Here is a 14555-nt window from a genome sequence, read left to right as displayed (position 1 = left end):
GGCGGGGTACCCAATTCCATCCAAAGCAACGGGGTAGGTGGCGGTGCTGGCGGCAGCGGGGCCGTGACCGTATGGAGGAAGCGGTGGCGCGGGAGGCAGAGGTGGGTGTGGCTGCGTGCATGGAAGTTTCAGTTGATAGTTGTCCAGCCGTGTGATGCGTGTTTGCGTTTGGGCACGGCCGCGTGCGATGCAAATATACATCACTTTGAGCTGGTTTTTTTGGGCAGCCCTAAAGTGGGACCACATCTCTTTTGCATTTAGGGTGGCCGCTAGAGCTCGTTTTGAGGCTCAAGTGATGCAAAAACCGTTTTTGGTGTACCCTATTGTAGGGTTGTTGTTGGAGATGCTCTTACGTTGGATGAAATTGTATGGATTTGAGGATTTGCAATGATATATCCGGTTGTTGACGTGGATATTTGAGGTGTGACCGGTCATTGTCCGTGGACGTGTTCGTGGATTTTAGGAGGCCGAGTTTGTTAGATTCGGATGTAAATGCTCGAGGAGAGTAAACACCATGCCAGGTAATGATCTATGCCTCTTTTTTGGAATATGCTTGAGAGTGTATCTTTGCATTTCTAGAGAAAACAAAAGTTACAGGGTTCATACCCAAACTACGTACACAAAGAGGCATAGTTGGGTACAATATGAGCAGAAGAAGAGAGGGGGATGCTCAGCCCCAAGCACACAAGTTCATGTTACAGGGATGAACGCATTCTGTACTTCTGTGCTGGAAAAAACCTAGGCACGCACATCATCTTGGATGGCGGCCATCAAATGTGTCGATGATGGTTGAAGGCCATCAGAAAAAACTTGCATTCCAGTGCTTCTAGAGAGATCACATGGTGAGGATGGCAAGCGAGGCGAGGCCGTTGCACAAGGAAGTAGGAGAGGAAGACATTGCCAAGGACAACCAGTCGAAGAACCCATCGGTATCACGTTGGGGGGGGGGGGTGGTTAGGCGGCACCAAGATAAGATCCCGTGCCAACTTATACGAACAAAGATGCAGCCAACTACCAGGTGTTGTAGAGTCTCCAGTTCCCGAGAGCATAGGATGTAGAGGGGGTCATGAGGAGGACATGGTGAGCAAACCGATCTGCCATCCAACAATGATGTTGGGCAGCACAGCCAAATAAAGAACTTCACGCTTAGAGGGCCCAGCTCTTCCAGATCAGCCGCCAGAAGGGGGAAGTATAGTGCTACCAAGGAAAAAAAGCCTTGTAGCATGATGGCGCAAAATAGGTACCATGACTCATCCATCGCCACAACAGAGAGTCTGGCAAGTCCGTGAGAGTCACCTGGGATGCGTTTGGTTGCTCACATAGTTTTTTTCCCATTTGCATACTTCTCCCTATTGGGACTGGTTGAGCATATGCAGGCAAAAAACCAACATCTACATGTTGATTGGTTGCCTGCATATCCTCTCCCTGCATCATAACGACGCCTCTACACATCGTGTTTGGTTGCTCGCATTGTATGTGGTCAGAGCATGTTGTTTGGTTGCATACGAGCATAGAGTTGTGCTCACCTTGTACCCTACTTGGTGAGCTTACCCAATACTACTACACCTTACACACGATCACACCGAGCACACCAACACCACATCATTGCTATGGAGATGAACTGGATGGAGATGATGAAGTTCTTCAGCCCTAATGGACGATCCACCTTGCCAACCTCAACCTTCCTGCATGCATGCTCTCGCACATTCTTGGAGTAAGCATCTTCTGCCGCCTACCTAGTCTTAAACCCTTTGTGACTGCCATCGCTGTACCTTGAAACTTGTTTGTTGCAAGCTTCCCATGAATTGTAAACCCCTGAAACCCTGCCTTCGAACATCGCATACCACTTGCCCTAGCAGTGCAAATGAGCAATAAGTTGAAGCAACACGCATTGAACAAACAAACATCAAGCAATGAAGCACATAGGAGCAAGTAGAGCGAGCAATGAAGAACAGAAGCAATGGAGCAGACGAGCATTAGTAAGCATGCATGATCATATCGCGTAGCAAGTTCAACCCACCACTACTTTGGTGTCATCCTACCACTGCATCCAAAAGGGGGTGTAATCCTACCACTGCAAGTTTGTGATCACCGCGAGGATCACCGTGAGGGGTTAGTATATATGACCTCACCAAAATATACAGACCATAAGATTGTTTTCAAGCCCTAACTACACAAAATATACATCTTCATCGTCATTGTCGTCATCGCCTTCGAGGATCAGCACGCTGTCAGCACCAGCAGAAGCACCACTAGTAGTAGTGCTAGCCCGACCAGGTCCTCAGCAGAGCACCTTGTGGGCGGCTCCCATGGCAACAAACCCAACACCCTGGGCTTTGTTGTCCAACAGGTGGATGAGAGCTACCATGAGATCCTCTAGGATGAAGCCAATCTACTCCATGACGGTGCTGTAGAGCTCAAGATGGACATCCACACTCTTGCTCTCCCTGATGGCGGTGGGCACCTCCTTTACTGCCTCAGTCGTGCTGCTGAAGATGCTGAGCTCCTTCATGAAGCCTACCCGCTTCCTCTTCCTATCAAGCACATGAACATGCTCACCATCCTTCTCAGGAGCATCAACGTTGTTGGTTTCTGACTCCTGGGTGTCTGGATACTCCGGCATCGTCAAGCCAGCGGCTAAACACAGACCATGGCATACTTGCCGGTTGCCAGCCCGAAGGAGAAGATCTGCTGCATCTGGTGGTAGTTCTAGATAGGTGTGTTGAGGAACTCTACGTCCTTGGGGGTGAGCCTAAGAAGAAATAGGGCACAAAGTTTAGTTAGTATGGCAATATTTCATAGGTTTAAACTGCTGGTTTGTGAGAATAGCATGGTGTATGAGCTAACGGCGATGTGGCCTTCGTAGTGCCCTACCTCCACAAGGATCGAGCAGGTGTCCTCATCCCATGAAGCACCGCTGAGGTCTCTAAGCTTGGACGCGGTGATCCACCTCGCTCTCCACTTCCTCAGGTGGTTGTACACGTGGGTCGAGGTGACCTCCTGTCCAAAGAAGTCGAACACCTTTTTGGCAACAAGGTTCAAGTGCACCTCCTTGAAGACTTGTTAGTCCTCACCCCACTAGCTATGATATCACACATCTTATTAAGCACGAAAGTGGAGAGGAACGACTGGTATTTCATGTCGTTCCCCCTGCCATCCTTCTTCTCCTTTGCGGCTTCCTTTTGAGCAGCAGCATGAGCAACAACATTGGGCTGAGCCAGCACAAATGGAGGAACCATAGGCAACACCTCGAAAATATCTGAATCAGGAGGCATCTGGTCCATAGGAGGCTAGGAGTCCTCGACGTACGACGGGGGGTACTGGCTCTCGGACAGCAAGAGGGCCTGACTAAACTCTTGAGTGGTCATGTGGTACAAACGTAAGCGCCATCAACACCACAAGACACTACACATGGACAATTGGAACTAGCAGTACAACATGGACAAATCAAACTAGCAGTAACACATGCACACATGGAAGATCTAGTTGAAGACAACACTACCAGATTCATCAAAGCATACCACAGCTGAACACAACATAACATAGCACTAATCATGGGCACATGGTTTATCTTGTTCAACACTTGCACACTAGCATGCCACACACCTAAGCATACTACCAATACATCCATGACCACTAGCTACCAAGGCTTTCCCACATGGAAACAACCCCTAGCATGCTCCAAATCCATCACAAGTAGCTACTATAACATCACAGTCAAACATATCGAAAGATCTAACCCTACCACATCGACAGATCTAGCTAGAACTAGTAGAGAGGAGGTGGTGATTGAACTTATAGACGTCATCGGAAGAGCCGCAGAGGAGGTGCCTGACACGTCAGAGAGGAGGAGTTGATCCGCCGCCGCAGTCAACCAGTCGTCGGAGTAGTTGCGCCACTTACCTCGTCGTCGAAGTGGATCCGTGCCGGAGGGAAAGCTCGAGAGGGGGGAAATGGTGGCGGGAGTTTTCCCGCGGCGGTCACCATAGATATATAGGGTGACCGAATCGGCGGGCGGTGATTCAAATTCATCCCGCCACTTTTTCAGAGATGCGCCATCACTCCCGCCATTTCCCTACCCGCAGCTGCGCGGTGCGTCGTTCCTCTCCCCTGCATTGCTCGAGCCTGACTCGCTGGAAATTGCCGATTTAACCTTCCTAGCGGGCCTGGCTGAGAACTACTTTAAGTTTCATGCCGGCCAAGATTTGGATGCGACCCACGTAACCAAACAGCCCAAAAACATCCCACCCAGACCTGGATGGGTCTTATACGAGCAACCAAACGCATCCGTGTTAAAGGTATCGCCAAATCATGACATATTTGAGAAAGGCAGCCGACCCAAGGGCCCCATGGATGTCAAGGATCCGATTCGATAGAGCCTCACGGATGGTGCGGGAGCGTTGTTGCCAGTGCGGCACAAGGGACGTGAGGGCGGGTGCAATCGCAGCGATGGACTTGTCGTTGAGCCAGTGATCAGACTAGAACCGGCAGGTGTTACCATGCATCCCCAAGCATCTAGCAGGGCCGTCTCTAGGAATTTGGGGGCCCGAGACAAAAATCAAAAAAGGGCCCTTTTAAACCATATAGTTGAAGAACTAATGTAAGTAAAGCATACTCTCCTTAATTATTTAACTTCAAATATGTCTGATTTGGTACAATATTTAGGAAATATATCAAATATTAGTGGTAAAATAATAAACATGGTGCTAAAGCAGTAAACTTGTAATCTGACCTCATTTTCTACCAAAAAGCAACATTCTTCTAGTATTTCTTGAACTGAAATCTTCGATCAAATCTTCATAATTAATCTTCTCCAAGATATCATTTTCAAGTGCTATTGTTGCCAATCCATTGAGTCTTTCTTGTGTCATAGTGGAACGCAAGTAGGATTTCAACAACTTGAGTTTAGAAAAGCTCCTTTCCGCGGATGCAACCGTCACAGGAATGGTTAACAAAATTCTGTATGCAATAACAGCATTAGGTGTAATCTGAATTTAGAATATCAAGTAATCTGAATTTTTCTTCCTCCCGGGATGCATGAATTTTTCTGTTGAATGAAACAAAAAGTAATCTGAATCAATTCAAACTCTAGGAATTTTAGCACTGTATACCTAAGAAAATAGATAGACTTCATTTAGATGTAATATTAGAAAATATTGTTTAACAAAAAAATAGTTTACTGCCTAATGCCTACGCTGGCAAAATAAAAATAGGGCTATGTCCACAAGGTATTACGCCGGCAAGGGATGGATGATGCTGATGCACCGTGGGGCGTGAACGGCGTGATCGATCGGCGGTCAGCAGCCGTGTACGCACGGCTGAACGGACGTGTTTCCTCTGCCGCCGTCGCCCTGCTAGAGACCAGAAACCTCTTCGCCGTCGCCCAGCCCAGCCGCCGTCGCCCCTGTTGCCTTCTCTCGACTCTCGAGCGCTATCTTCGGGTGCTGATCGATTGAGATTCGGGTGCTAAACTGCTAATCGATCGGGGTTAGGGAAACTAGTAGCAGACGGGCTGCAGGGGCTGCATGCGTACATGTATTTGGGCTGCCTGGGTGCGTTTTTACTGGGCCTTACATATATATATGTATACATATTCCTGGACCGGGGGCCCCCAAAATTTTGGGGCCCTGTGCGGTCGGCCAATTTGGCCTTGCCCATCAACGGGCCTGGCATCTAGATGGTGGAAGCATGAAAAAAGTTCTTGACCTCGGAATCATGAGGAAGTGTTAGGTGAGAGCAGGGACGCGATGGATCGGTAGCCTGCAGCCACAGCCATCAGATGTGTACCGAGATGCCCGTATGATGAAGGCCGCGAATGCCAAGGCCACCCAGCTTTAGGGGGAGGCAAACCTTGGGCCAATGTACCAAGCAGGCGTCAGCTCTGGTCCCTCCGGCCATGATAGAGGAAATCGCGAACTCTGCGAACCTCCTTGAGGATGGGAGGAGAGCTGACCATGGCTAAAAAAATGTGCACGACCATGGCAGAAAGCACATGCCAAACAAGCCTAGGCATTCCCCGCGATAGAACATGGATGCCTTCAAGTTGCCAATTTCTTGAGAATTTTATCAACGAGCAGGAGTTGTTGCGAGGAGGAAACTTTGCAGATGGATAGCGGGAGCCCAAGGTATTGCACCGAAAAGGATGTAATGGAGCGGTGAAGGGCCGACGGAATGCCCTCGGAGACCACTGGCAGGCATTGGATTGGCGTTGCTGAGCATTTTTTGTAGTTGGCACACAAGTCGGAAGTCACATCAAAGGTGTAGTTGGTTCTATCCTTTTGTATAGCGGAGATACTGCTGTTGAGTACATGTTGTTCTTTTCTTCTCTAGGCTGCCATGGGCACGGGCAGAGCCATGATTTGAACATGAGGGGGGCGAAAAGTCAATGTTCACAACAGTCGTGAAACATCATGATATGTTAAAGTCCCATGATAGTGTTGATGACAAATCTTCTAAATATATATCTAGAACTAGAATTAGTGTTACATTTATGTGGACTTAAATTTAGCCCTACAACCACCGTGTTAAACAAGTGGACTATTTTCTCTTCCAATATAGAAAATCATGTCATGTCGAAGAAAATTGTCTTCATTGTGTTTCAAAAACATGCATGTCTCGAATGGTCGAAAAAGCTTGTTCGGTTGTCGTGGTTGACATTGATAGAGTTATAACCAGCTACAGTAATCTATGGTAGTTTTACTTGTTTAAAATAATCCAGCGGTCAAATCTACAAGTGAAGACAATATTTTTAGGTCTAGATAGTTGCAAGTTTAGACTCAAATTGAGCCCGTTCTTGGCTAGAAAAGACTACAAGATACAAAAATCCACCACCGAGCATATATTACTCACATCAAATAACTCATCTCGTGGATCCAAAAATGCATAAACAGTCAAAAGCTCTATTTTGTACGCAAAGCTAATTACCCAGACTAAGATCATAATTCATTTTTTTCTCGAATACGCATAGCATGCGTATCTTGCATTAAAGAGAGAGAAAAGGGGTACAGGAGCCCTCCGCCGAGGGTGTTACAACACACCCACTCCACCGTATCAAGGGTACACACTACATCTCACCTCCAACCCACCTATGTATCCACCTAAAGAAGGGTTCGAAGTCCGACCGTATGAGGCCGGCCGTCTTCCAAGCCCTACCCTCCGAAAGGATCCTACCAAAGAGTCTATTAAGCGACGGGGAGTCACCGTCAAACACGATCCCATTTCGATGTTTCCAGAGCTCCCAAAGGGAAAGGATGATGATGGTCCGCGCGTCCCTTGCCGGCATGCCGTCCCCTCTTATGTTAACCAGCCATGATGGTAGCATGTCGTAGTGGTGCGTAGTGGTACCTGCCGCCAATATCTTCAATCCTAGTCGTCTGACTAGCAGCCTCTAATAGTATTAGCCTATCTCTAGTAATACTCGGGCAACGGACTGTAGCCCGGGCGATTTGCAAGGATCCGGCTTGCCTGCTTCCTCCCTATGCTCCCATCCGTGCTTCCGCTTCATCCTAACCATCCCCCCTCTGATTTTAAAAGGGTGAGGCTGGGCCTTATTTTGTTTCAATCAAATCAAGCCACGTACGCGGGAGCACAGATGGGCACACACGCAGGGAGCAGGCAAGTCTCGTCTAATTTGGAAACGCCCTAGCCGGGCACGTAGGACAGACTCAGACGGAGGATTGCATAAGCGGCAGCGGCAAACGTGCTAGCAGTTCGGCAGAACACATGTAGATCAATAAATAGATCGGATCGATCACATATACGCTTATGTGTGTGGGCTATTGGGCTTTGGCCGTCTATGTTCAGTGTACTTGGTTCAGTAAATATTTTCTTATATGGGCGGATGATACAATTAGCAGCGGCCTAGCGTTGTACAGGGCATTTCCTATTTGGCGCTGCAGGCGCCGGTTTTAGCTGTTTCCGCAAACCGGCGCCTGCAGCGGTGCTAGCTGGGCCGGCCCATTAAAACAGTTAGCGTTTTGCTTCTGCTTTTTAAAAAGTGCAAAAAAGGGACACTGCACGAATCGAACCTGAGATCTGCACCTTCACAGCGAACGGCGCTTAACCACTACGGCCAGCCTTTGCTTACCCATGACATCTTCTTGCGTGCTTCTTATTCTTTCTCCAGTTCGAGTTTTCTTTTTCTGTTTCTTTTTTTTCTTTTTATTTTTCTTAAATGCGTGATTGTAAATTAATGAACATTTCCTTCCAAATCAACAAACTTTCTTCAAAAATCCATGAACTGTTTTCAAATTTTGTGAACTTTTTTAAACTTTGATGAACTTTTTTCAAAAATCCATGCACTTATTTTTAAAATTGGATGAACTTTTTCAAATTTGATAAACTTTTTTCTGAAAATCCATGAACTTTTTTCAATTTTGATGAACTTTTTCAAAATCGATGAACTTTTTGTTTGAAAATTGATGAACTTTTTTTCAAGTTTGTGAACTTTTCTTGAAAATTTATGAACTCTTTTCGAAATCTATGAACCTTTTCAAAACTTATGAACTTTTTTAAAACTTGAATATATGTTTTTAAAAAAGTTGAACTTTTTTCAAAAGTCGATGAACATTTTTCCAAGTTTGTGAACTGTTTTGAAATCGTTGATTTTTTCTAATTCATGAAAATTCTTTGAATTCTCAGTTTGTTTGGAAATCTGTGAACTTTCAAATTTTCTTCAAATATTTTTTCAAAAAACATGTTTTTTCTAATTTCTATATGCAGTAAATAGCGTCGCTATACTTACTTCTTAAACTGTTTGCGCCCTAAGTATTCATTAAAGCATGTTTGGTCCAGTGGTTGGGCAACACTCTCCAGAGGTGGAGGTCGTTGGATCAAATCCTCATGAGAGCTGTTTTTTGCGCTATTAATGAATTTTCGCTGTTTCTGTAGTGGAATGGGCCAGCTTCGAAACCGGCCCAACGAAGGAACGTGTAGGCGCCAGGTTACCTAATCGGCGCTGAAGGCGCCGACTAGGAGCTCCCGTTGTACAGTACACATCTAGCTAAAAACAGTTGAGGGGGGCTCGCCCCCTTGTGCCCCCCCCCCCCCCCCCCGGCCATGTGACTACACATAATTGGAGTAACATAGATGGTAACATCATAAATATCTAGGCAAAATAAATGATGTGGTAAGTAATTAATGAAGAAAAAGAGGCATGTGATAACATAGTTAGTTACTCATAGTATGTGTAACATCACATATATCAAGACAACATGAGTCTAGAACCTAATAAATAAAGTGTTGCATGACACCACACATATGTTACATCCCACTATAGAGGTACTACCTTCTTTTCGATTTATAAGGCTCAATTCAAAAATCTCACCAACCAAGATAGATGATGAGTAGTGGAATAATTTTTGTAATTGGCAAAAGCACTCAATTTATATGCTCGTTTTTGTCAAAAAATTGTGTTTACCAGTGCATTCATTGCAATGCATGCATGCATAAAGTACATGCATTGATCAATTTTTTCTTAATCTTTGCATGTAATGATTTAATGCACCTTGAAATCTGAATATGTGATGGAGAATAATCAAATTGACACTTATGAAACGGGAAACCTAAAATTTTGAGATAATCCATATAAACCGGAAAGGAGGGAGTAGTAACATAGACTAGTATATGCATGTTACTAGTCTGATCACAACCACATACCATGTATACTTTCCCCCTACTTAATGCATAGTCAGAGCACCTGCCATTTTAGATCGAACAAGATTCAACTGTGGCCTCAATGTCTATCTTTGGAAAAATGACAAAATATGTTTTTTACGAGAACAATGTTGAAATGAAATGTTTTGATTGATTGTTACCAGTCATTAGAAGAAGTGGTTCCAAACAAAAGTTTTCATATAAAATAGTAGTCGATTTTCTACCGAGTTTGAAACAAGAGGGGTCTGTATGTGCTATCCATATCTTCGCCCATCACTTGTTCTTGGTAGTGTGATTCTGATTCTATTACCACACTTTTGCCTCTTGCAATACTTTCTCATAATGCAAGACTATGAATTAAAATAGCCGCCTCCTACCTTGACCTCCTCCCTTTCCCTTTTTGCTTCTAGAAACCTGTGTCGGCTAAACAATTCTTCCGTCACAGGCGAGAACGAGAGAGCATGAGGACAATGTAGGACTACTAGAGCATCCTAAATTGGTTTTTTTCACGATGCCAGTGACCTTCCTCCCTTGTCAATCTTCATCGCATGCGTGACAATGACAATCACCATTCGGAGCCTTTGGAGGCGGCCAACCCTTGTTGTGGCTCAACTATCTGCTTGTGTGGCATGGTCTTTCAAGTGTGTCATCTCACGTCATGGTATGCATTTAGCTGCGGGGATTGTGGAAATTGGTGCGGACATCACATGATGACTTTGATTTGGTGGTGCTTATCGAGTACTCGATCTCAAACTCTAGGGTGAAAACCCTAGGTCCAACCCTAGTTGGTAATACCTAGCAATGTAGGTGTTTTTGCATTGTTACCTTGTTGAAGGAATTGCTCAGATTTTGCTTGTACTTGATCTTTAGGATGGAAACTCATGACCAAACATTCGGTGGTTGGATTCGGTGACAGCGGTGCTTGAGTGTCGTTACCATTCTGTTACCATTCTGGAGGCATTGCTGCTGGAGAAACTTTCTTTTGTTCTTGTGATGTCAATGTATGGTTGGTGCAGGTGGTCGTTGTTTTAATTCGTCGATCGTTGTTTTGATTGCCCCCGAGTTTTTGTCCTTCACATAGGCATAGTTTCAGTCTTGTACGAGTTTGCACTTTGCTGGCGTGATTCATTATGTGTGCATAGTGTTGGATATGTGCATTCTAGCCATACGGAGGTTGGATGTATGCTCATTATGTGTATCCCTTTAATGCTTCATTTTCAGTCAACAAAATCAATTGTTTGTCAAAAAAAGATGCGAATTAAAACAAGAGATGTAGTGATCGTACAAATGTAACTTGGTATATGTCGTTTGACGACTTCTCTAGATATGAAAAGTACATCTTAATTTATTTAAAGTAACGTTTCAAATTCTGATCAAGTTTGCAATAATTCTCAAATTGAAAGGTCGAATGATATCTTTGAGATATTATAGAGAAGGAAGGATTATAACTGAGTTTACTATTGAGTTACCACAGATTCTATTTAAACTGATATTATAAAATAAAATAATAAATTTTTACAAGGATTTTCGATGTTTACAACATAATTTTTATTGTAGTTCTACCTTTTCTTAACAATACCACTCAATTTTTAGGGTGAGATACAATTTGTATCAATATGTTGTGGCGTGACATCAACTATATCGCGTTCAAGTAAACAGTGACATAAGGTTGACAAGTGGGCCTCCGCTGTAAATATCAAGAAGAAAATGTAAATATGGTAAACTATCAAAAAGTTTAAGGCGAGGGCATAAAATTAATTGGACAATCTTTTCCACATAATCTGGTAATTTTGGCAGGTAGGCACAAACAAAATAAAGGGTGTAACACGAAATTTACCATTTTGCTTGACATGTTCGTAATCACTTCTCAAATATAATTTTTTTGAAGGACACATATTGCTATGTCAATTTACTGTCATCAAAGTGCTCTTCAACCTTTCCGATCTCGCAACATGTGGCGGCTATGACCTATGAGAGCATGTATCAAGCATACAACTCATTTCACTTAGTATACATTTTCTCCTTTGTATGTTCCTCCTTAGCTATTTGTTCTACCGTTCATTATTGTATTTTGGTACAATGCATGTGCTTTGAAACATACAACATTACCTTGTGCTCAATTGTGTGGCTACAAGCTTCCAAATTAATGTAGAATATGACCAATATAGTCATCGAAGAAAATATATAAACAAATCGGTAGCATATCACAAAATTTAGTTTGGTATATACATAGAGTTGTATCCATTCTCCCCTGCTTAAAAAGGAGTCCTGGCCTTTTTGGATAATGGAATGGGACATGCCAAAGAGGAAAAAATTGTACAATTACATGCTTCTATTTTTAAACACTAGTAGAAAAACGACTTTTAGTACCGGTTCGTAAGGACCTTTAGTACCGGTTCTGGAAACCGGCACTAAAGGGTGGGGACTAAAGGTCCCCTCCCCTTTAGTCCCGGTTCAACACGAACCAGGACCAAAGACCCACCACGTGGCACGAGGCACGGTGGTCTGGGGGACCTTTAAAGGATTTTTTTGATTTTTTTTGAAATAAAGCAAAAGTAGCCCGCCTACTGGGCCGGCACGACCTGCATACGACTAGAAACCCAACCTCTAGTTGGGCCAGGATGCAGGCCCGTATGGCCCAGTGGCCCCACAGGGTAGAAGACTTGCAATAGGCCCACAAAGGCCTGCTTAGAGAGGAGCTCGACACGGTAGTCGCGGCGGGGCTTATAAATCGGTGCGAGCTCCTCTCAACTTGCGAGGTGGGACTAAACATTATGCACTACGGGTGGCAGCGCACCACCTTTAGTACCGGTTGGTGGCTCCAACTGGTACTAAAGGGGTCATGGCCTTTAGGACCCCTTTAGTACCGGTTGGAGCCACCAACCGGTACTATAGGTCACAAATGAACCAGGACTGATGTATAGCCGTTCGAACCGGGACTAATGATACCATTAGTGCCAGTTCATTTACAAACCGGGACTAATGTGTCTCACGTAAAGTAGTTTTTCTACTAGTGAAATAACCAACAAGATCAGTGTCATCCTCTCTACATCGATCATACGATGATGAGTACACCATATTATTTGTAGGGTAAATAGTAGTTGGCTATATGAAATGTTTATTAGCTAAGTTGTTACTATTGTTATAGCCTTACTATTATATCCGATGCAAAATTATACCAAATTGATTGTGCAACAATGCAGAATTATATATGTGTCTGCATATATGCACCTCATCCTATGCTATATGTAAATAAATAGTTGATCTCCACTAACTCTAATTCTCTCAGCATGTAATTATGCCAACTCACCTTGCCATCATGCATGCAAAAGACTGACATTAACACGCACTTCTCCCAACATGTAGCTATGTCAACTCACTTGAACAAAACCGGGACTAAAGGCCCTCGCTTTTAGTCCTGGTTGTGTTACGAACCGGGACTAAAGACCCCCGCTTTTAGTCCCGGTTGTGTTACGAACCGGGACTAAAGGGGCTCCACGTGGCCCTCCACTCAATCCAAATCGTCTAACTTCCCGGGCGGCCATCCATCCTCTCATTACTCCGGCCCAAGCACACTTAACTTCCGAGTTTTATTTCCCCTAGTTTCCAAGTCTGCACTTGTTGTTTTTCTGACAATAGTAAGCTATTAATCCTATTAACCCTTAGGTCTTGATGTCACATGATTTAACTTTTTGAATTCCAAACAATTTTTAAATTAAATAAGTAATAATAATATTGAATTACAATGAAAATAAAATAATTAATAATATTATTTTATTCATTTTCCTATTTATTCATTTAATATGGCATAATGAATATATTTAAATCTGTAAATCAGAATTTGACAAATAATATATCCATTGTTATCAGAAAAATGTGAGGAATCCAAATATGACATCATTTTTTTAAATAAAAATAATTTTTAAAATTATTTCTCATATGCTAGAATCAATTGCTTCTTGGTGATTTGATTAGGATGAGAACTAATGAGCAATAAAGCAATATTAAATAATTAGGAAAACTAAATTATTGTCTAAAAACATAAACTAAAGTTAATTATATAAAAGTGGCGTAAATAATTACTTTTTAATATAGCAAAACTAATTCTATAAACTATAATTAAAGGCTAAACAACTATTATTACAAAATAGTAGCAAAACTAAAATTAATTAATCTAAAATTTTATCTACTGTTGTCTAACATAAGCATACTAGAACATGTTAAAATCTACAGAAAGAACTAACTAAAAGTAATGAAAAACAACAATTAAATGACTAAAATAACTATATAAGCAAAACAATACTATTTTAATTAATATCTATTCTAAAAATAACCAAATAAATCTTACTGTGACTACAATCTAACATGTGACTAGGAGCAAAAATAATTAAATTTAAAACTATTTTTAGAATCAAGTTATTCACAATCTAGGGTTTGACGCTAATTCGAACTAATTCAAATTTAAACCATTCAATTTGAAAACTAATGGTATAAACAGAAACTACACAAAATATTTAATCTAATGCAAAAGTAATCACTCAGAAACATCAAATATCCTAAAAGATATAAGCAATTTAAAACAGATACTAAAAACAGAAAACAAATGGAAAAACAGAAAAGGAACATTCACAACTCTTTAGTCCTGGTTCGAAACACAAACTGGGACTGAAGGTCTAACCTTTAGTCCCGGTTGGAGAGACCAACCAGGACTAAAGCCGACACCAACCGGGACTAAAGGTGTTGGCACCGACCACATCCTGCCGCGGCCCTTTTAGTCCCAGTTGGTATCTCCAACCGGGACTAAAGGTTGCGTTTGACCCGGGACTAAATGTAGCCGAGCCTCGTCTGGCATCCTAGTCGCTCGAACCGGGACTAATGCTCACATTAGTCCCAGTTCGTGA

Source organism: Triticum aestivum, chromosome 1B (assembly GCF_018294505.1).
Source record: "Triticum aestivum cultivar Chinese Spring chromosome 1B, IWGSC CS RefSeq v2.1, whole genome shotgun sequence".
NCBI classification, from domain to species: Eukaryota; Viridiplantae; Streptophyta; class Magnoliopsida; order Poales; family Poaceae; genus Triticum; species Triticum aestivum.
Note: the sequence above shows the minus strand (reverse complement) of the source record.